The following is a 21,463-nucleotide window of genomic DNA, read 5'->3' on the forward strand; positions in this document are numbered from 1 at the left end:
GTCCAGTCTCACTCAAGAGGCCTTGCAGTTTTTGTTCTCACTCTCTTGGAAAGCTGCTGCCCCCATATTAAAAACCTGGGTCAATATGCTGGAAAAGCCACATGGAGGAGAGCCAAGACACTCAGCTGCAAATTCCATGTTACTGCCAAGTATTTGAAGGAAACTTTCTTGGATCCTCTGGCTGCGGCCAAAACACCATGAGTAATCCCAAGAGATGCCAACAGAAGAGCTGTGTGGCTGAGCCCAGATCCCAGAGCAAAATCATGAACAATATCTTTTGTTTGAAGGTTCTTTTTTGGAATGGTTTGTTACACTGTACTAGACAATTGATACGGCCTCGCCCCAACTCCAACCTCAAATAACTAGTCATTCTGAATTCTGAAAGACCACAGCACTCTATGTCTACTTCTATTATAGATTCATATTCAACCATAATTATTTATTTCAACATTTCTCTGCACTACCAGACTTTGAGTTCCCTGGAACTAAAAATATTGCTTGGACCTCACGCTGTACCTGAATACCTGGTAAGCACTAAAGTAATAATTGGTAAAGCAATGAAAAGCTAAAGAACTGGCCTTACTCAGGTTGATCCTGTCTGAGTGTGTTCGTCAAACCACAGGCAGAAGGAACTTTCACTTCATACACTGGAAAGAATAGTGAACCTCATGCCTCAGTGGTGTGGCTCACCTGAGGTTAAGTTTAGCAGCAGTAGTAGACTGGAACTTTTTAGAATGCTAAGATTCAATAGCCTCAGATGAACAGTATTTTACTAGCTCTGCCAATCTAAAAGCCTAGGGAACTCTTTGCTTGCAAATAAAGGAATATAATTCCAAGCAAAACCCTGTAAGACTTGGCTTTGAGTCAAAATTATAAAAATAAAAACATTTGATTTTTACAATTCCTTTCTAGAGTTTTGTTCAGCATTATCCAGATGAAGTTGAATTATTCACTATAACCTATAGCTATTTGCATATAACTGGTGACATGGCTGAAAAAAGGAGGATCTTATCAATTATCTTCAGATAATAATTTCTCCAGTTTAGAACCATATTTTGCCTATATTTTAGCTGGACAAGTCCAACAATTGAATCATTAAGTAATCCATTTCTAAGCATGGATATTAAGTTACTTTTTTACATTTAGTTAAGGTTGCATTATTGCATTTAGTACTATTTTCATCTTATGTGTTACTGTTAATATTATGTTATCTTTAATCACTAGATGAAGTTGGAAAGCAAAAAATGAGTAAGGGGCTTGGAAGAAGAAATTTTCAATTCTTGTTTTGCTTTGTCAGTGACTTGCTCTTTGTCTCTTTTCATCTTAAATATTTGTCCCTAGTTTCATTACTGGCAATGCCTTCTAATGAAAAAAGAAATGTTTTAATTAACCACAATAGTATTTGTTTATGTTAACTTAAAAATTACAGCATTTGCAAATTTTTAACTATAACCAAAATCAACAGCTAGCCTAATTTTAAAAAAGACTTTAGAATGCCTTGATATCTATTGGAACATTACATATTTGTGATCCATTTTACTTTCTACTGTTGAACAGCAGATCCTTCTGGTTCAAGAAAGGCTACGAATCCTTATTAAGTTGCTGTAGTATTGGCAAAATACAAACCAAACTCTATATTAGTGACCCTGTATTTATTTGTAAGAAAATTTAATCCATATGATTTTGAGTCATTGTCACTTACAGTAATACAAGCAAATCATGCTGCGTAAGTGCTACTTGACTTCCAAGATGCCTTTTGAACCATCTTTTGAGGTGGTCTTTTTTATTTAGGACAAGAAGGTTTATTTTTACTGGTTGAAAAAAGGCTCAAGTTTGAGTAAAAATATGGGCATTCATCACAACAGAGGATGAAAAACAGACTTCTTCAGACAAGTAACAGCGTAAGTGTTGAGGAGTGTTCTAGACAGATAGACTGACTCAGCTGTGACATGTACACTTTCTGGGCAAAGATTAACCCTCCTGCCAGCATAAGCCAACAGTAATAAGCAAGTCAACTTTTCTTTTCCACATTGTCCAATGTAGATAACTGGTGACTGAATTAAAAATGCAAATCAAATTATTGTAAAGTGAATGTTTGTTGATTTTGTAACATTTATGTAGGTGGGAGAGCCAGGGTTTGAATCAGTCTTGTGTTGTCTGTTGAACTGGGTGCTGAATGGAATCCACCTAAACTGGCTGGTCCTCAAACTTCATACCAGAGCAATGAATCACCTTCAAAGCTAACTCAGGGAGCATATTGGCTCCAAAGACCATTAACCCTGGGAACTCCCCAACTGAAAGGTGGGACTGGAGAGATTTAGAACTGCTGGCTTGGAGTTGTGAGTCATGGTTGAATGCCAACAACCTGGCATAAATCACAGAAGCACTTGAATTTCACATTCATTACTTACAACAGTGTGGAAATTGCTCAACATTTATGGCAGACATGCATTCCACAGATATAAAAATAAAACTTTATTAGAAAACTTGATATTAAATTTAGACACTGAGAATTAAATTCCAGGAGAGTCAATCTTTATCAAATCATAAATAAGAAATAGAGTGGTTCATTGTTTAACTTTTCTTTTTCATAATCTATATGGTTAAAAATCTTAATCAAAAGACATGACATTTAGAGACAAAAAAACATAGATTTAAGATCCTACTCTGCTGATCACTAGGTAATTGATGTTGGGAAATCACAAAACTCTCTACTGTAGCTTTAGTTTTTTCAGCCTAATGTGCATCATAGGGTTAACATCGAGATCCAATGAGGTACTATGTCTAGCAACCTTTTAGAGACATTAATTTAGAGTCATTCATTTATTCTTTGGATTATATGTGCAAAATTGAGAAAAAGGCGTAAGCACAAAATTTCATGTGACTAAAACTCAGGAATCTCTGAATATTTTTAACCTCTGTAGGAAAATGTTGTAAGATCTATAACACTGTATTTCAATCTGTTTCTAGGCATTAAGAACTTATTTGCCTCATAACCCAAATTCGTGCTCCCCAATAAAAAATGAGTAACATCAGGGTATAAAATGCTAGCTGGAAGAGTATTCGCAACCATATACAATGAAGAGTCACACTTCCAAGAAGCAAGCCGATGTCCCACTTCAGCATCAAATCTAAGACACTGCATTTCACTTTTTCTGTACAAATATCATAATCTGTTTGTTAATCTCTTGGTTTTATTTCAAAAATGAAACTATATTTAGAGAGGAAACAAATTCTACCAGTTGCTGTTGGAAGCAAAAGATCTTTTTCATTCTTGGATGCTTTATATTTGGACAGAGAAAGGTACATATTTGAACCATATGTGAATTCAAGTCTAATGTATTAGTTTGATTGTGCCAGAGTTCCTAGAGGGCTCCAGAAACCAAAGGATGTGGCTGGTCACCCTAATTTTGGAGACTTGAATGCCTTTGCTCATAGTAGGAATCCAGAATAGAACGTAGCAACTTCTGTTCCTCATGATTTTGTATACTCCATCCATAATCATCTGTCCTCATTCCAGACGCTAACTTGTTTACCATATGGTAGCAAAATCAGTCAGTTTTCATTTTCTCGGGGAGAGAGGAGACTACTGGCAGGAGGAAGAGGAAGGCAGAGTAGAATGATAAAATTGTGTGTGTGAAACATGGCTGCTCAGCCCAGTACTAGCAATAGCAATCATTTTGCTATCTTTCTTCCACGTCTATTGAGAGTTTGGCCTGGTTGATTTCTAAGATCTTTTCTATGTCCGACAGTGAGTAATCTTATCAAATTCTTGAACTTGGCCACCACAAATGACTACAATCATTTGGCTCATATAAAGATGAATTAATGCAAAAAATGCTTGCATAAATGAAGGTATGGCACAAAAGAAATATAAATGGAGGTAAAGAGAGCTATACCATTTTAATGCAATCATGATTTTGACTTCAGTACACTCTGGAATATACCAATCAAATTACAACATCTTCTCCCTAAAGCAGGCATTTCAGTAGTGGACATAAGAGAACTAGTGTATCAGTCAGGATCCTCCATAGAAAAAGAACCAAGAGAATATGTCAATCCACCTTTGTTTGTTTGATTGATTGAGTAGTTGCCTCATCCCAGTTGTCAGGACTGTCAAGTCTGAAACCCATATGTCAGGCTCACAGTGTGGAAACTCTGGTAGGATTTGATGCTACAGATTTGATGCTAGGGCCTTGAGACAGAATTCCTCCTCCAGGGTATCCCTTAGGCTGTCCTTCAACAGATGGATGGTTCAGCTTACTGTGCTGTTCAGCTTTCAATTGATTGGATGACATTCGTCCACATTATCATGGGTAATACCTTTTACTTAAAGACAACTGCATCAGCAAAATACCTTCACAGTAACACCCAGACTAGCGTTTGATTAAATAACCTGCTTTTTAGCTGAGTTAACCAGAAGACTAACCATAACAACTAGTATAGTGTTGAGTTAAAGAATATTCCCTTTTCAATAAAACATTAGGGATTCCGCAAAATAGAGTTAATGCTCTGAAATTTGTCAGCGTTTGTAACAGATTTTACATTTCTGCCAGTCCATGTCAATATTTTCTTCATGCGTCTACTTTTCAGTTTATTTAGTTAAAGACGCCCAAACCACTTGGTGATTGAGCAGATGACTTTGTTTCCAATGGCATTATGTATAGGAATATTTTAATAGGAACTTGTTCACAAGTCTACATTTATGCACATTTTTGAATGTTAAAAAATTTACAGAATTTTTTAAATCAATGGGTATAACCATGTAGAATCTTAGAACTGCATGGGCCTTCAAGATTATGTCGCTCTACTTTTCACTCAATGCCACAATACCTTCTTCCTTAATGTTGAAATTTTTAGTAGAATATTCCTGATGATGGGTAGATTACTACTTCAAATATCAGTGGATTCTCAGTTCTAAATAGCTCATTATTGGAAAGATCTTTCACAAGATGGCCTGTGTCTATCAACCTGATAGTTACATCCATTGACCATCTCTCTGCTCTGTAAAGACATGTATGATAATCTACCATTTCTATAAATCCAATCCTAGTTTCACATATGATCTCTAAAATATTTGTAAATAGCTCCCTGCTTTCTTCACCATGCCTCAGGTGGCACTATAAATTGCTTTCACTATCTCCCTAATCCCCACTATGCTCTAAAAATAAAAAAAAGGAGTATTAATTCGTCAGATGTTTATTGAGTTGAATCTATATGTAAGATGCTAGATGAAGTTTTGGCATTGTGCCATTTATCTAAAAAACTCAGACAAAGGCATTTTTAGTCAATGTAATAAAGCCTTAAAATGAATTTAAGGCCAAGACATAGGTATCCATACTTTTAGAATAACTAAATCTTGGTTATTCCTTCACAACAAAAAAGGCAAAAGCCATGTTAATAAATGGATAATACGTTTTTATGCAAACTAGATACACATCATTGGAAGGAAATTAACAGCAATGTTGGTGAACTATGTTTGAGTTTAGGAATTTGGTAGGAAATCAGATAACTTCTGAAGATAACCATTTTCTTTTCCTTTTCTTCTTCATCATTCCAAACAGAATCAGAATCCATCCTTCTTTTTCCTAACTGGAATTTGAGAGACATGAGAAGGGAACTAAACACACAGGCTTCAGGATCTGGTGGAAAGAGATAAGGTGTCTCAACGAATGTTGGGTAAGGATGGGGTGTCAGGGACATCTGAAGGAAGAAAGAGTTTAAAGGAGAGGCCTGTGGAGAGGCTCAAATGTGTCCGAGATTGGTGGGTTCTTGGTCTCACTGACTTCAAGAATGAAGCCGTGGACCCCTGCCGTGAGTGTTACAGTTCTTAAACATGGTGTGTCCAGAGTTTGTTCCTTCTGAAGTTCAGACGTGTTCAAGAGTTTCTTCCTTCTGGTGGGTTCTTGGTCTCGCTGGCTTCAGGAGTGAGGCTGCAGACCTTCGCGGTGAGTGTTACAGCTCGTAAAAGCAGTGGGGACCCAAAGAGTGAGCAGCCACAACATTTATCACAAAGAGTGAAACAACAAAGACTGGGTTGCCACTGCAGGCTCAGGCAGCCTGCGTTTATTCCCTTATCTGACTCCACCCACATCCTGCTGATTGGCCCATTTTACAGAGAGCTGATTGGTCCATTTTGCAGAGAGCTGATTGGCCCGTTCTGACAGGTAACTGATTGGTGCGTTTGCAATCCCTGAGCTAGACACAGAGTGCTGATTGCTGCATTTACAATCCTCCAGCTAGACAGTAAAAGTTCTCCAAGTCCCCACCAGATTAGCTAGACACAGAGCACTGATTGGTGTGTTTACAAACCTTTAGCTAGATACAGAGTGCTGATTGGGGCATTTACAAACTTTGAGCTACACACAGAGTGCCGATTGGTGTGTTTACAAACCTTGAGCTAGACAAAGAATGCTGATTGGTGTATTTACAATCCTTTAGCTAGACATAAAGTTCTCCAAGTCCCCGCCAGATTAGCTAGACACAGAGTGCTGATTGGTGCATCCATGAACCCGGAGCTAGACACAGAGTGCTGATTGGTGCATATACAATCCTCCAGCTAGACAAAAAAGTTCTCCGTGTCCCCACCCAACTCAGGAACCTAACTGGCTTCCCTAGTGGATCCCGCGCCAGGGCCACGGGTGGAGCTGCCTGCCAGTCCCATGTTCTGCACCTGCACTTCTCAGCCCTTGGGCGATCCATGGGACCGGGAGCCAAGGAGGAGTGGGCGGCACCCGTCGGGGAGGCTCAGCCTGCGCTGGAGCGCACCGCGGGGGGACACGGGCATGGCAGGCTGCAGGTCCCAAGCCCTGCCCCACGGGGAGGCAGCTGAGGCCTTGCGAGAATTTGAGCACGACATGTGTGGGCCAGCAGTGCTGGGGGGACTCGGCACCCCCACTGCAGCTGCCGGCCCGGGTGCTAAGCCCCTCATTGTCCAGGGCCGGCGGTGCCAGTCGTTGCCTCTAAGCAGGGCCTGCCGAGCCCACGCCCACCTGGAACTCGCCCTGGCCCACAAGTGCCACGTGCAGCCCAGGTTCCTGCCCATGCCTCTCCTTCCACACCTCCCCGCAAGCAGAGGGAGCAGGCTCCAGCCTTGGCCAGCCCAGAGAGGGGCTCCCACAGTGCAGTGGCGGGCTGAAGGGCTCCTCAAGAATGGCCAGAGCGGACGCCCAGACCGAGGAGGCGCTGAGAGCGAGTGTGGGCCGCCAGCATGTTGTCACCTCTCACAAGGTTTAAAGAGAAGAGTGCTTAAAATCTTCTGGAACACCTTCCCTTCCCCGTAACTTCTTAAATATCTCAGTAATATTTTATAATTACTGAAGATATTTCCACAAATGGAAACATTTCCTTAGACGTGTTTGTTCAACCTAAATCAATATGGTGGTTAAAACCTGTATATGAATGTTTAGGGCAGTTCTATCCATAATGGCCAAGTACTAGAGCAAACCAGATGTCCTTCAACAGATGAATGGTTCAGCCAACTCTGCTGTATCCACAGCACGGAACACTCACTACCCAGTGATTTAAAAAAAAAAAAAAATACCAAACTACCGATACATGCAAAAATTTGTATCCAAGGAATTAGGCTGAGTGAAAGAAAAAAAAAAAAGCCAGCCCTGAAGGCCTACATACTATTTGATTTCATTTATACAACATTCTTTAGGTGACATAATTAGAGAAATGGAAAATGGATTGGTGATTTTTAAAGACTGAGGGAGGTGGTAGGAAACTGTGGCTACGAAACAGCAATACAGGACCTTTGTGATGACAGAACTCTTCTATCTCTTGCCCATATCAATGTCAATATCCTGGTGTAATATTATACAATGGTTTTGCAAGATGTTACCATTGAGGAAGACTAGGTAAAGTTTACATGGGATCTTTCTCTATTATGTCTTACTGCTGCATGTGAATCTATAATTACCTCAAAATAAAAAGTTTAAATAATCATATGGGCATATTTAGGTCTGCATCTGCATTATCTATTCTGCTCTTTTTCTATTGATCTATGTCTGTCTCTCCACCAATTCTACACTGTCTTGATTACTGCAGCCTTAGTAAGCCTTCGTATCGGCTGGAGTGCCTCTTCCCACTTTATTCTTTACTTTCAAGATTGTTTTCACATTTCTAGGCTATATGTCTTTTCATACTAATTTTCAAATACACTTGTGTATGTCTACAAAATATCTTGCTGAGATTTAGATAGGGATTATATTTTACCTATAGATCAATTTGGGGAGAATTGACAATTGTATTATTTTGAGTCTTTTCAATTCATAAACACAGTATTCCCATTTATTTAGCTCTTCTTTAAGTTTCATCATAGCATTTTATAATTTTCAGCATAAAGAGATTATACATATCCTGTTAAGTTTATAGCTAAGTATTTCATTTTCTTTAGAGTTATTTTGTAAAAGATTGTGTTTTGAATTGTCTAATTTTGATTTTCAGGTATTTGTTGTTAGTACACAGAAAATGTGACTAATTTTTGTGTGTTGATCTTGTATTCTGAAAACTTGAGGACTTTTTGGGAGGCAGATTCCTTGAAATTTTCTATGTAAATAATTATGTCATCTGAAAATAGGGACAGTTTTATTTCTTACTTTACAAACTTCCAACCTGTTTGTTTGTTTCGTTTGCCTTATTGTAATGGCTGAAACTTTTAGTACTATGTTGATTAAGGTTAGTGGATAGATATCCTTGCCTTGTTCCTAAACTTAGGGAGAAAATTTGGTGAGAAAGTCATCTACACTTAGGTATGATGTTAGATAAAGGGTTTTTATAGATGCTCATTAGTAAGTTGAAGAAGTTCCCTTCTATTCCTATTTTTCTGAGTTATTTTTTTCAATCATGAATGGATGTTGAATTTTGTCAAATGCTTTGCTCTATATTGATTTATATGATCATGTGATTTTTCTTCTTTAACATGTTGATATGGTGAATTATACTGATCGATTTTGAATGTTAGATCGGCCCCACATAGTTGGAATAAAGCCTGCTTAGTCATGGTATATAATTCATTTTATATATTGCTGTAGTTGATTTGCTAATATTTTGTGGAGGATTTTTGTTATGAGGAATAATTGCCTATAGTTTTCTTTATTTTTTTAAATTTGTATTTTCTTTTCAGTTTTTGGTATCAGAGTAATTCTAGTCTCAAAAAATGAGATGAAAAATATTACCTAAAATTGGTGTCAATCCTTCTTAAAAGTTGGTAGCACTCTCCAGTGAAACCACCTGGACCTGGACATTTCTTCTTCCGGACATCTTAATTACAAATTGAATTTACTTAATGGTTATAGAAATATTCAGATTGGCAAACTCATCTTGGCTGAGTTTGGGTGGCTGGTGGTTTTCAAGGAATTGGTCTGTTTTTTCTGTGTAGTTGAATTTATGAGCATTCAAAGGGTTAAAACATATTAATAGTTTGCTGTGGTATAGTCAGCCTCCAAGATGAGCCTCAATGATTCTTACCTCTTGCTATTCACACTCTTGTGTAGTCACCTTGCACATTATACTGGAGTTGGCCTGTGTGAAATATAGACTATGTCAGAAATGGCAATTATGTCTCTTCCTACACTGGGTTATAAAAGACATTGCAGCTTCTGGTATAGTCTCTGTCTCTCTCTGACTATGGCTCTGAGGAAATCCAGCTGCCACATTGTGTGTAGCTCTATGGAGAAGCCATGTGGTGGAGACATCAGCTCTGTGAGTGCACCATCTTGGATATGGATTCTCCAGTCCAGTCAAGGTTTCAGATGCCTGCAGCTCTGGCCAACATCTTGCCCACAATTTCATGAGGGACCATGATCCAGGCCATTCAGCTAAGCTCCTCCTAAATTCCTGTCTCTCACAAATTCTAAGATAATAAATGTTTTGGAGAAATTTATTAGGCAACAATAGATAACTAATAAGATTGCCATTAATATAATTTTAGGACCATTGAACCAGAATGATTTTCCTTTTTCTTCAGTTTTAATTATTTGATCTTTCTTTTATTAATTCATTTATTCATTCCTTCAGTAAATAAATATTGAATAGACCTCTACTATATGCCATACATTATATTGGGTCTGAGAATACAAGAATGTTAAACAGAATATTAAATAGAATTTTCCTTTTCTATTAGCCCCAAATTAAGGGGCAATAGATAATTGCCCCTTTCTCCTAAAGATAATATCTTGGAATTACAACATATACCTTCTAGGGCTTAATAAAAAATAGTAGGATTAGTCCTGTGCCCCTCAAGCCAGGTAGCTTCTGGAGAAGCAACCAGCTTCTACAAAGCAAGGCCAGAAATCTAAAAGGAATTCATAAATGAGAGTTGTTAGAGTAGGAAGAGCATGACAGAAACGCTCTGGCCTTTCTCCTCTCCTTCTCATTGGGGGGATTTTTCAAGAGGGTCTCCACAGAGATGGAGTTGAAGTGCCTCAAGATTGGCAACTTATTCACCAGCCTAATGAAGCGGAGCTGCAGAATCACTTATGCTTAAATCAGTACTGCTGCTGAGCTGAGAAATTTCACCCAGGTATGACAAGCATGCACTGGGGTTTAAAGGTTATAGGCTAGAATGGAAACCAATAACTGCTTCTTTTATGGTGCATTCCTAAGGCAGGAGACTGTCTGGAGTAGCTACCATTGTAAAGGAGAGAGTGCAGCAGTAGCCAGCACAGCTTCTATACACCTGTCTCCAACTCTTCATCCCTTTACCTTCCTTCTCCCTGGGAAGTCGGAAGCAGCAGAGAGAGGAAGTAAAGGAATGATGGAAAATTAAACAGTCCCTCCCTATACACACACACTCACACACACACACACACACACACACACACACACACACGATCCCTGAACAATGAGTTAAATCTGAATTTGGATAGAGCAGATAAATAGTATTGCATATGAGATTTGAGGTTTCAATGGATTTAGCAATCCCAGAATGTGACCACAAATCTATGAAATATGCTTGAGCTGTGATGAGAAGTGGGAAAGGAAGATACAAAAGAACATGTCTGAAAATAGTTATTAGAGAAGAATAATTTTTTTTTACTGTCAGAATTCAGGTCTTCAATGAAAAAGTTAATCAACAATGAATTAAAAGTAGAGACACTGTCTTCCTGGTGTCTGGAATCTTTTCATGTTGGTCTTTCAGTCCCTGGAATTCACAATAAGGAGAAAATGACTTACAAGATATTTTCTTAGCTGTTGACTTGATCTGGGAATATACCAGAATACAGAGAGGGAACAATATCCAAAATGGTGTGAATCGAAAATAATTTTGGTGAGGGGGTGAAAGGGCCAAGAAAAAAACAAGAAGGAAAGGGAAATTGAAAACCAGAAAACAAGCCTCTGGTGAGTGTCATAGGAACCGACTGCCTCTGTCTCTTCCTTAATCCACTTCTGCCAAATGAATAGAATTCTCTCCCTGTCTCAGCAGCTCATGTGCGCCTTGAGTTTATATCCATATATCTGTAATGGTGGGCACAGTGTAGGGTGAGAAGAGGAAGAGTAGAAGAGATTATTTAAAAAGAAAGTTTTACAACCAGGAAGTATTGGAAGAGGCAAATCATGGCAACTCTGGATGTTTTTCCTAAAACCCCAGAGAGAACTGACTCTAAATAAGCTAAATTTTTCTCTAGATAAAAAGTCTTTTTCCTCCTGGAGTCCCAGCGGTCCCTTGCATCATAAATGGAGCCAGAAAAAAAAAGTTATGTTGAATAGAACTTGGTAAACTTATCAGTTGCCAAGTTACAATGATGTGACATCCCACCTCTAGCAATAAGAAAAGCTGTAGCTTTGGATCTATGAACACAGAAGTGTTATAATAATTGTTCAGTCACTCCCTATTCGCCTAAGAAAAATAACTTGCCTTTATAAATTACTCACTAGCAGGGAGTATCTCAGCACTGAATGAATTTCGCTCTATTTTCACTAGTCTTCAAATAAAATCTCTTCATCACAAGACACTGAAATGGACAGGACTATTCAAGAAGTGGAATTTAGGCTGGGAACAGTGGCTCACACCTGTAATCCCAGCACTTTGGGAGGCCAAGGCAGGAGGATCATTTGAGTCCAGGAATAAGAGACCAGCCCAGGCAACATGGTAAGGCCCCATCTCTATAAAAAAAGCAAACATTAGCCAGCATGGTGGTGCAAGCCTATAGTCCCAGCTACTCGGGAGGCTGAGGTGGGAGGATAACTTGAACCCAGGAGGTTAAGGCTACAGAGAGCTATATAACTGCACTCCAGCCTCGGTGACAGAATTAGACCTTGTGTAAAAAATAAAAAGGTGGAATTTAGAAAGTCAGCATATATTTCCTCTGCTTTTAAAAAATCTCTGCAAAGATATCTTGAATAATTATGTCCACCTCCCACCTCTGTGGATCAAGAGCCACCTTATGTTTGCAAAAACTTAAATTTTACAGAACATTTTAGAAGAGGTCTGATTAGTTGTTTCTGGAACAAGATGGACTTGGTATACCAAAGACACACAGAGAGTAAAGAAGCTTGGGTCTAAGTGAAGGCTGGTCCTTTTATCTTATGTGTAACTTTTGTTTTTTGTTTGTTTGTTTGTTTGTTTGTTTGTTTGTTTAGACAGAGTCCCAGTCTGTAGGCCAGGCTGGAGTGCAGTAGCATGAACTCAGCGCACTGCAACCTCCACCTCCCGGGCTCAAGCAATTCTCCTGCCTCAGCCTCCCCAGTAGCTGGGATTACAGGCGTGTGCCACCACACCAGGCTATTTTCTTTTTTTTTTTGTATTTTTAGTAGAGATGGGGTTTCACCATGTTGGCCAGGCTGGCCTTGAACTCCTGACCACAGGCAATCCGCCCGCCTCAGCCTCCCAAAGTGCTGGGATTACAGGCGTGAGCCACTGCACCCGGCTCTTATGTGTAACTTTTAACAAGTCATTTAACCCCTCTGACCTTCAATGTATTCATCTGTAAAGTGTAGACAATAATGTCTTCCCTATATATTATAAATGACTTAGGAAGATTAACCAGTTAATATGTGTATTAAAATTATCATCACTGACCATGCTGCGTCAGTTTCCTGTTTATGATTTCCTACTAACTGCACCAGATTAATCATAAAATTCCACTTTCTTCATGCAATCAAAGAATGCTGATTTTGGGCAGGACAGTATTATTCTGTATCCAAAACATGCCACAGCATAGCCTCAGTCTACCATTTCCACCTTCAATCTCATTTCCCAGCACTCCACAACATGTGTGCTGTGGACTCAGGCTGAACTATCCTACAAAATATCTTTGCCTCCATGTCTTTGTTTACCCCAGAGATAAATAAAGTATACATTCTGCCCTCGCATGTTTGGGCTTTCTCCACACCCTTGAATGTCTCCCTTGGAATTCACAAGGTAGTGTGCAGGCTTTTGGCTTGAGATGTAACATTATTCATCTTTCTCCTCTCTCCTGTATTGTCTCCTTGAGGAAAGAGATAATGTATTCTGATTGATTGTTTTCTGTTTTGGGTTTTTATTTTTTGTATTTTTCACAACATAAAGAACAATATTTTGCACATAGCAGATGCTCAATAAATGCCTTTTAAACAATGAATGATTTCAATTTCATATAAATGTAAGACTTGTTCTCTGGACTCCACCTTTCAGAAGAGTGGGTAGAGACAGAGGTCACCTCTTCTTATCTGCCTCGGAAGCTTATTGAAAAAAGAAGTGTGCAGCCCAGAAGAAACAAGGGTGCTGAGAGGCTCTAGGGAGAGCCACCTTGGTCCAAAATGAAGAATGCAGAGGTTTATCCTTCAGCCTTGAGTAATAAATCCCTCAAACCTTGAATTATTTTTCACTATAAACAAGAAGGCATTCTCTGAGTACTTAAAAATTCTTGAGATAGCAGCAGGTCATGGGAAGCCACGCAAAGTCTGCTCAGTGCAGGAATCTGATTCTGGGTGTCCCCCTGGGAAACCAATCTCCTGAGCTCAAGGAGATCCTCATCTCTGAATTTTTTCAAATAGCCACAAAGGAGACCTAAGTCGGAAGACTTAACCTCTTCTATGCTCAAGTAAGCCCTTAGCTGCAACTGGAATTCAGAGTATTTCCACTTCAGAATATAACACACATTTCGGAGGAAATGGGGGATTGACTTAGCCTGGAAAGATAAGGCATCAAGGGGATCTCAAAGGAGAAAGCAGTTTTTAGCCTCTCCACACAGTGCATTACTAGGGCAATCACCAAACATCTAACACCTGCACTGTGGCTTCAGCAGGGAGCCCTGGCTTCTGCTTGGTTATGCCTGCTGAATTCCCCTCAGCACAAATGAGAACTGGCTGTGATTTCTTTCTCTTTTTTAAATTTTAAGTTATTGGGTGCATGTGCAGGATGTGCAGGTTTGTTACATAGGTAAATGCGTGCCATGGTGATTTGCTGCACCCGTCACCCCATCACCTAGGTATTAAGCCCAGCATGCATAAGCTGTATTTCCTGATGACTTTCCCCCTCCCTCTGACAGACCCCAGTGTGTGTTGTTCCCTTCCTGTGTCTATGTGTTCACATTGTTCAGCTCCCACTTATAAGTCAGAACAAGTGATGTTTGGTTTTCTGCTCCTGTGTTTGCTGAGGATAATGGCTTCCAGCTCCATCCATGTCCTGCAAAGGACATGATCTCATTCCTTTTTACGACTACATAGTATTCCATGGTGTATATGTACCATGTACCACATTTTCTTTTTCTTTTCTTATTTTTTTTTTTTTTAGAGACAGAGTCTCGCTCTGTTGCCAGGCCGGAGTGCAGTGGCACAATCTCGGCTCATTGCAACCTCTGTCTCCTGGGTTCAAGTGATTCTCCTGCCTCAGACTCCAGAATAGCTGGGATTACAGGTGCGCACCACCACACCCAGCTAATTTTTCATATTTTTAGTAGAGACCGGGTTTCACCATGTTGGCCTGGATCTCCTGACCTCGTGATCCACCCACCTCGGCCTCCCAAAGTGCTGGGATTACAGGCGTGAGCCACCGGGCCCAGCCACCACATTTTCTTTATCCAGTCTATCATTGATGGGCATTTGGGTTGATTCCATAGTTTTGCTGTTGTGAATAATGTTGCAATATAACATACATGTGCATGTATCTTTATAATAGAATGATTTATATTTTGGGGGGTATATACCCAGTAATGGAATTGCAGGGTCAAATGGTATTTCTGGTTCAAGGTCTTTCAGGAATCACCACACTGTCTTCCACAATGGTTAAACTAAGTTACATTCCCACAAATAGACTTAAGATTACACTACAAGGCTACAGTGACCAAAACAGCATGGTACTGATAGAAAAACAGACACATAGACCAATGGAACAGAGTAGAGAACTCAGAAGTAAGACCGCACATCTACAACCATCTAATCTTTGACAAACCTGACAAAAGCAATGGGGAAATAATTCCTTATTTAATAAATGGTGCTGGGAGAACTGGCTAGCCATGTGCAGAAAATTGGAACTGGACCCCTTCTTTACACCATTTACAAAAATTAAATTAAAATGGATTAAAGTCTTAAATTTACAACCCAAAACTATAAAAGTCCTAGAACAAAATCTAGTAATACTATTCTGGAAATAGGCACAGGAAAGGATTTCATGGCAAATACATCAAAAGCAATTGCAACAAAAGCAAAAATTAACAAATGGGATCTAATTAAAGAGTTTCTGCACAGCAGAAGAAACTATCATCAGAGCAGACAGACAACCTACAGAATGGGAGAAAACTTTTGCAGTCTATCCATCTGACAAAGGTCTAATATCCTGAATCTATAAGGAAATTAAACATGTTTATGAGAAAAAAAAACCATTAAAAAGTGGGCAAAGGATGTGAACAGACACTTCTCAATAGAAGACATTTAAGCAGTCAACAAACATATGCAAAAAAGCTCAACATCACTGATCATTAGAGAAATGCAAATCAAAACCAAAGTAAGATGCCATCTCATGCCAGTCAGAATGGCAATTATTAAAAAGTCAGAACTTTTTTTTACAAGCCAAGACATCACTTGTCATTGGTTATAGGTCTCTCACAGCTGCCACTAGATATGGCTATTCTCAGAGCCAGTCCTCACTTCAGATTTCGTATCATTCCTGCCTGTTTTCTACCTTGGCTCCACGTGTAAGGGATTGCTTACCACAGGAACATATGTTTTCCCCCTCCTCTGTATCTGTGTAGAGAAATATGGAACATGTATTTCTAAAGAAGAAAAGAAGATTTTTTTCAAGTACAAGGCCATTTTAATGCAGATTTAGAAAAGTAAAAGTGAAACTTACTCATGTGAACATTATGAACCTGCCATTACAGATAAAAAATTAATTCAAGAATCATAACTAGCTGGTAAAGTAAACATTTACACAATTGACACATTATAAAAAAATCAAGCAGCAGCTAGGTGCAGTGGCTCACACCTGTAATCCCAGCATTTTGGGAGGCCAAGGCAGGTGGATCAACTGAGGTCAGGAGTTCTAGACCAGCCTGGCCAACATGGTGAAACCCCATCTCTACTAAAAATACAGAATTAGTCAAGCATAGTGGTGCATGCCTGTAATCCCAGCTGCTTGGGAGGCTGAGGCAGGAGAATCGCTTGAACCTGGGAGGCAGAGGTTACAGTGAGCCAAGATCATGCCACTGCACTCCAGCCTGGGTGACAGAGCAAGATTCCATCTCAAAAAAAAAAAAAAAAAACAAGCATAATAGAAGCAATCAACACACAAATAAATTAACAATAGCTAAAACTCCACACAGTAAAATTGTTGAAAGTGAAACATTGAGCAAAGAATCACCTTATGATTAAACAGACAAAAAATAAACTTGATAGAAATCATTTTAGATAGACTGAAAATAAGTAAAATTATACACAGTAAATATTGATGACAATAATATTTGTTAAAATATCAAAATGTTCTCAGAAATTTAGATCTAACATTTTTAGACATGAAATTTGGACTTTGTAGAAGTTATGGCCACAAAAGATAGTTTACAATTGCATATGGGTAAAAATTGATTTAAATTCGAAGGAGACATTTTTTATAAAATTTACAGTAAAAGGGATTTGTCCAGATGAAAACAAGTTTAGTAAAATAATTTTTTTTTAAAAATTGAGGCAATTTAACTCTGGATACCAAATTGATGAAGGAATTAAATAACCTTAATGTCATTTTCTCCAGAAATTTTTTTTCAGTTAAAAAATTATCAGCACTAGTATATGTAAATAGAGTGTTAAAATGTACTCAGTCTAAGAACAGGCAGATGTTAATAACTGAGGTGCAAAAAGGGCCAGATGCACTTCCCATGTGGAGTGAGCACAGAGCCAACTTCTTATATAAAACCAGGAGTCGAAACATCCTTCATACACTCTATACTACCTCCCCTGACGCTTCTTCGATGTCCCCCCTCAATGTTTGTCACCTCAGCCTCTGCTGGGGTGATTCCACTATCATGGATCCTCTCTCCAGAGAATATCCTTAAATGCCAAGCTTGCATTCTGGTAGATTGGTCTTAAATTCTGACACACACACTCTCGCATTCAGCCTCACACATAAAGGTATGGAGGTTGAAGCGGGTAACAAAGCAGTCTTCTGAGATGCAGTGAAGATAATTTATTTCTGGTTATGGAGTCTCATTTGAGTCTTGCAACCCTACAACTGCAGTAGGCTCCAGCAAAGAGAGTGATAAGACAGCCATCCTCCCATCTCCCTCTATGAAGAGGAGAAACTGAGACTGGGGAAAGCCGGGTGACTCGTGGGGACTGGCTTGACAAGTTGAGGGGGCGAGGGTAATGGAAACATTCATTGTCCTTTGCTAGTACTTCTATGGAAAAACAAATTATCACAGTTAGTTACTCTTAGTCAGCCCTGCACGCAATTTAAAGGCAAGAAATATTTTTCTTTCCTGCCTTTCCATCCCACTTCTCAGAGCTCACTGACACTTCTGGCCTTAAGTTAGCACATTGCCCTGGCTTCATCATCCTGCCGAGGCCGGCCCTTTCCAGCCAGGCACCACATGCTGGCTAACCCTCACCACCATCCTGTTTCTCAGAACTATTTCTCACCTAATTTCCATAGGGCTGCTAAAAGCGCCTGACTTTCTGATTTATAAATCACTAATAGGTGTATATGTGTTACAAAATTTCAGTGTGCTTCTTCTCCAAATGTATTTGCATTTCAACAGAAGACTCCTAAGAATACTTGTCTACTTCAATTTTAAATTAATTTTAATTATTTAATAAAAAGTTATTGTGCTGGTATTAATGGCATGCTAATTATATTTGTAGGAGACATGAGGCAGGGAGTAATTGCTAAATTTGGATGCCAGACTGTAAGAAAATAATTCTGGCAAAAGAAACATATGTGTGTATATGTGTATGTATGTACATACACCTATGTGTATGTGTGTACATATGTGTATGTGTGTGTACATATATATGCATATATGTGTGTGTATATATATATATACATAAGTATGTATACAGAGAGACAGTCATGCCTCATATCATACCAACTAGGCAACCAACAAACAAAATATTCAATTTCAGATGGATTACAGATTACAGATCTAAATGTTAAGAGTAAAACAATAAACAATCTAGAAGAGTACCTTTGTAACTTCAGAATAGCCATTTTTAAACAGGACACAAAGGCATCAAACATAAAGGTAAAAATCATAAATTAAACTATAGAAAAATTAAGAAATTCTGTTTCTCAAAAGACACAACTGAGTGAAAATGTAATCCATAGAGCAGGAGAACGTATTTACAATAAATATATTTTAAAAGGAGTTATACCTAAAATACATGAAGTACTAAAACAAATTGATAAGACAAAGGCAAATACCCAATTGAAAAAGTGCTCAAGAGACTTGAGTAGATACTTCACAAAAGATAACATCAAGATTGCCAATAATCATGTGAAAAAAATCATTCAACTGGATTAATCATTGGTAATTACTAATTAAAACCACAATGTGATACCACAACACACAAGCTACAATAACTACGATGAAAAATTCTAAATGTGGCAAAGAGGTGGAGCAACTAGAAGACTGATACACTGTGCGTGGGAGGTTTAGTTGAGTCAACCACATTGGAAAACAGTGTAGCAGTATCTACTGAAACTAAATATGTAAGTGAACTATTGCTTAGTAATATAACTTTTAGTTATATACCCAAGAGAAGTGCAAACGTATGTTCACCAAAATACATTTACTAGAACTTTCATAGCAGCATTATTCATAGTTAGCCAAAGTTGGAAATTACCAAAATGCTCACCATCAGTAGAATGGATAAGCATGGTGTATTTTACACCATGGAATACTACACAATGATGAGAATTAATGATCTATAAATCTATGTACCAAGATGCATAATTGTCAAAAACATAATATTAAACAAAGGAAGCCAGTATATATTTGTGATTCTATATACATCCCAAAAAAGCAAAACAAATGTGTTAGAAGTCATAGTAGAGGTTTCTCATGGGGAGATGGGTAATGTCTGGAAAGGAATACAAAGAAGGGCTCTGGGGTGGTGCAAATAGTCTGCTCTTTTAGCTGGGTGCTGGATGCACAGGTGTAGCTGGTAAAAAATTAGCAAATATATTCCTGGAATATGCTCGCTTATCTTTATGCATATTATAGTACATTAAAAATGTTTACAAATATTAAAGTAAATTTAGGCAGAAAAATATAGTAAGTCCTTACCTGCATGCAAAAACTAATTGCAGACTGGAGAGATGTTGGCTTGAGAGCAACACATGGAAAAAGGCCTGAGGTTTTAATTAACTACAATCTCAACCCAAGTCAAGAGTAGAGTGTGGATGCTAAAATTACTTTAAAAAAAAAAAAAAGGTTCACTAGTATAAGAATTAAATGTATTCAGAATGTAAAATGTTCTCAGGGACTGTACCATACAGCCCTTTCATTTTACATGTGAGAGAATCAGAGGCCACAGAGGACTTGGCTCAATAAAATTTAGATTTTAAGAAAAAGAGTTAGAGCTGAACATCATGCTTTCTGACTTCCTCACCCAGAGCACATTCCTTTAGATCTGTGCTTCCCAAGCCTTCCTGAGCATAAGAATCAACTTTGGAACCCTTAAAAAAAACCTGAATCAGCCGGGCACAGTGGCTCACGCCTGTAATCCCAGCACTTTGGGAGGCCAAGGTGGGCGGATCACCTGAGGTCAGGAGTTCGAGACCAGCCTGGCCAACATGGCGAAACCCCCATATCTACTAAAAATACAAAAATTAGCCGGGCGTGGTGGCGCATGCCTGTAATCCCAGCTACTCGGGAGGCTGAGACAAGAGAAACGCTTGAACCCAGCAGGCAGAGGTTACAATGAGTCGAGATCACACCACTGCACTCCAGCCTGGGCAACAGAGTGAGACTCTGTCTCAAAAAAAAAAAAAAAAAAAAAAACCCTGAATCTCTAGGTCATTCTGTACAACAAGCTGAGGACACACTGCTCTGGTCTGTTCCAGACCACTGTACCAGAATTGGAAATGCGATGCTTTCGCTCTACTCATCCTTTCATTCACTGTGATTGATTAGTCAGAGTAGTTTCTACTTCTTGAAAGACAGTTTTTTGGCAGTGGTCAAAAAAGGGAAAAACACACCGAACCCAATTTCCGGTCAGTGCATATCCTCTGAATATGTAATGTTGCAAAATCATGTTTCAAATGAAAAGAAAAACCACACTAGTTTTACAAAATGAAAGAAACCTCATCGTCAGCCAGAAAATAACTAAAATACATAAGCAATAAATTTGACTCTTAGGGACCATGGTGTTCAAAACAACCCACACACCGTACAGGACAAAAACAAAGTTCATTGGCACAGGACGCAGTGGCAAAGACAGGAGACTGAGCCCACAGTTTACACAAAGCTGTGTCACTCAAGTGCTGATCTGCCAGCCCATGGCCTGGCTCCTGCCATCCCAGTCACAGGGCAGAATGGGCAATGACGGAAAGAATGGTTCTACCCTGTTGAGGATGGGAAAGGGGCCCCAGGGGAAAGCAGGGAAGTAAAAGTACAGACAGGCAGAGGAAAAACATCTCCTTACACAAGAAGAGTTTGCAAATGGAAATTACAAAGTACACGAAGAAAAAGACTCAGAAGAGATTGCCTACAAAATAAAACATTTCAGACAAAAATTCACTCCTGACAGTATTGAAAATACTGACATTAAAATCTTCAAGATCCTTAAAAACTGGAGGTGAAAATTCATGAAATAAAAATGGTGTTATGGAACAAGAGACGTAGATACTGAACACAGGTGGATGATAAAACCAACCAATCCCAAATCATACAGTGAAAAATACAGTCATTAAAATAAAAACTTGATAGAGGGAACAAAGTCTAAATTGGACATGGATGAAGATATAATTAGCACAGTAAAAGAATGAAGTATTTAGTAAATGGCACTGGGAGAGCTGTCTATCCATATACATAATATGTATTTTGCA

General features: G+C 38.8%; 1 long non-coding RNA gene across 1 annotated transcript in view; it reads left to right on the forward strand.

The window, feature by feature from the left end:
- The first annotated feature begins 350 nt into the window (after window positions 1-350).
- Window positions 351-21,463, forward strand: part of LOC130540620 (uncharacterized) — a 32,278-nt gene continuing 11,165 nt past the window's right edge. Inside the window, exons 1-3 of the long non-coding RNA XR_008954618.1 lie at window positions 351-527; window positions 3,222-3,303; window positions 5,565-5,679. This is a non-coding gene — a long non-coding RNA (uncharacterized LOC130540620). The remainder of the gene's footprint in view (window positions 528-3,221; window positions 3,304-5,564; window positions 5,680-21,463) is intronic.

The sequence above is a fragment of the Pan paniscus genome, chromosome 9 (genome assembly GCF_029289425.2).
Source record: "Pan paniscus chromosome 9, NHGRI_mPanPan1-v2.0_pri, whole genome shotgun sequence".
Lineage (NCBI taxonomy): Eukaryota > Metazoa > Chordata > Mammalia > Primates > Hominidae > Pan > Pan paniscus.